This window comes from Nicotiana tabacum, chromosome 6 (genome assembly GCF_000715075.1).
Source record: "Nicotiana tabacum cultivar K326 chromosome 6, ASM71507v2, whole genome shotgun sequence".
In the NCBI taxonomy this organism is placed as follows: Eukaryota; Viridiplantae; Streptophyta; class Magnoliopsida; order Solanales; family Solanaceae; genus Nicotiana; species Nicotiana tabacum.
In genome coordinates, this window is record NC_134085.1 from 177385393 (window position 1) to 177388562 (window position 3170).

The window sequence follows — 3170 nt, forward strand, 5'->3', positions numbered from 1 at the left end:
CTAGAAACTTTAGTTTAAAAAATGAAAGCAGAAAAAATTCTGAGCCCACAAGTTTCTTGTGTTTCCTTAAGGAATTTAATCCCATCACAATGCCCAAGGTTGCGGATTAATTCCTCCCAGGATAGAACGGAATAACAATTCTGTGATAGCGGCATTTCAAATCACAGAATTTCGGCGAATTCAAATGGCGGAGCAAATCACACAAAATGCTTACATTTTGGTTCTGAAGCCGAAGCCGAAGCCGAGCGAGCGACGACGACGGCGCGAGGCACCAATTCTTCTTAACTCTTTAAGAACTAGAAGATGAGCTTCTATATATATACACAGAGATTTTCTTTCCTTCTTCCAATGAGAAAATGCAGTGCATTAGTAAAGTGAACTAATTCAAAATTTCATTTCCCTTCATTTCGTTTCCCACCATTTTCCATTCACACCTCTTTTATTATTAATAACAAAACCCAACAATTTTTTATTGGATGAGTGGAGTAAGAGAAAATAAATAAATTGTAAAGAAAGAGAAAAAAAGTAAAAGGAACGAGAAACTATATTTTGAGTTTCACCTGTTCACAACTGTACTAATTTGTTCAATTGTAAAAAACTTACGCATTGTATATAATGATTAGGAAAAAACTAACTTGAGTCTCAAGCTGAGAAATCAACACTTCTTTTCTCTCCTAAAATTTGTTTCCTAAATTTTCGTTGTTGTAATTAACCTGATCAAATATCTATAAATAGTCCATTATATTACAACATTCACATCATTTAACTCCGCCATTCGTTTAGGGTTTTCTTTCCATAGTTCTTGTCTTCTTAATTACTTGAGAGAAGAGAAGTTCTCGTCTTTGCGTATTGCGGCAACTACTATTGTCTCAGTTTTGTGTTTCTCTATAAGCAAGAAAAAGAGACTACCATATATACCATGTCGATGGTGCCAGCTGCACGCCGTGGGTGTATCATGGGTGTTCGGTTTCACCCTACTGAAGCAGAGTTGATCAACTTTCTGAAAAGGTTCCTAAAGGGCGAGCTTTTGCCGAGTGAATGCCCTAATTTCCAACTTGCCGATATCTATGGAGACCAACCACCATGGGAGATATTTGGAGCTAATTCTGATCATCCCAAAGAGAAGGTTCGCTATATTTTTACTCGGTTGAAGAAGCAGTGAACATACAAGGGTTCGTCGAACTTGCGCCAACGGGACATGGAAAGGCCAAACCGGTATTGATCCTATCAAGAACGCTAAGGGAACTGTGGTTGGGTTTAGAAGATGTTTCAAGTTTCAAACTAGTCGTAGTAAAGAAGGAGAGCACAATAAAAATTGGCTGATGAAAGAATATTCCGTCGGGGATGATTTCTTTAGAGAAAACAATATTCCTAAGGAGGATATTGTTGTGTGCCGAATCAAGAAGAGTATAAGATCAAAGAAAAATCATGGGGTAAATATGGAGGAACAAGATGTTCCAAAAGTAATCGAAGCTATGTTACATGGACCTGGTGAAGATTACTGCACAACAGTACAACCAGCAACAATATGTCAAGCAGCTGATCAACATCAAGTTAATGACTGGTACAACTACCAACAGGAGGTCAATTGGGCTGATGATATGCTCATAGGAATAGACGAGTTTGGAGATATAATCTGGTAAGCATGAGTAATGAAGGGGAAGCAGATAGATCGACGGCCAACGGGAGCAGAGACACGCAGCAATCAATTTATATATACCTTTGTTGAATGAAGTACTAGATGGAATTTACAGTAAAAATAGTAGGAGTATAGCTTTTAGCTAGGTAACAGTTTCTAATTGGAACTAACTTCGTAAAAGAAACTAGCTAGCTATTGCCAGAAAAATTTCCTTGTAGTCACACACACATTTATATATATATATGGAGTATCACTTAATATAATTTTGACATGATTTCCTGCTATGGATTGTTGTAGGTTTAATGCTTAATATCTGTTCGTCATCATTCATGCTTATCAAAAAATTCTAACTAATTCATCACTCACAAATTTTGTTGGATCAAATCCATCATCTGGCTAGCTATAGAACAAATTACTGTCCATATTATTCTTGTAGTGTATCTTGTTGGTTTCACTGAATAAAATTATTATTTGTTGTTTTGATTGAACGGATGTCTTTCTTGTCATATTCTTACTGGTTTCTGTTTGTATGTATACGTATGTGTTATTAAGGCTGGTGCAGGCTTTTATAATTACTCTCTAAAGTTTATTTTGTTCCACATATTTAGATGGGTGACCGAACTTCGAACTGGTCCATATCAGGGACTGTTGATATTTTTTGATTATTTTTTTAACTTGTAACCTCATATGGTCAAGTTAACTGTACTAAGCTTGTTGTTAAACACTACTAAAGTAAACCAGTTTGACCTCCCGTCGCGAATTGTTTACAAGTAAATGAAGCCCATTTTAAATTTTCTCTAGGTAGATTCAGAATACAGTATAATTTTTGTAATCCGATTATTTCCATTTCCTACTCCATAAATATTTTCCCCAAGTTCTTATAACTTGGACTAAATTGTTAGATATGAGACAACTAAGATTAAGGAAAAAATGATTTACTTCTAAATTTTAAAAAATAGAAGATTACAAGAAAACAAAATCATTACACTTGAATACTCAAAATAAATCTTATATTCAGCATTATTTACACCATAAAGCAATTCTAGAACTATTCCACACAGAAAGATTTGACACCTTTGTCACGAAATGCCTTTACAAAACCAATATTGATATAAGAATGAATTGAGAAAAAATGGAAGAAGGAGATCTTAAAAGGTGGTGATATACATGTGAGCATGTGATTTTTGCCCTATTAGAATTACTCCTACAAATTTAAATAAAACAGATTTTTATTTTCCAAATTGTTTTCAATTATATAGGATTTTTGTAGGATTTTTATTAATTGTTTGCACTTTTGTGCACGTTTAATTTTGTTAAAATCATGAAAAATACCCCAAAAATGTAAAAAAAAATACCATGCATTGCATATTAGATTTTATGTTCGTATTTTAGGATTAATTGGTTAATTAATTGCATAATTAAAATAAAATAAAAAAAAATATCGTTCATTTTCGACATTTTTAGTTTTAGTTTTAGATTGACTATTCCCTCTTTATTGACTTAGGATTAATTAATTGGTAGATAATACAAA

The 3170-nt window shown here is 33.6% G+C and overlaps 1 pseudogene; it reads left to right on the forward strand.

The window, feature by feature from the left end:
* The first annotated feature begins 919 nt into the window (after window positions 1-919).
* LOC107779367 (NAC domain-containing protein 71-like) lies at window positions 920-1643 on the forward strand (annotated as a pseudogene).
* The last annotated feature ends 1527 nt before the right edge of the window (window positions 1644-3170 follow it).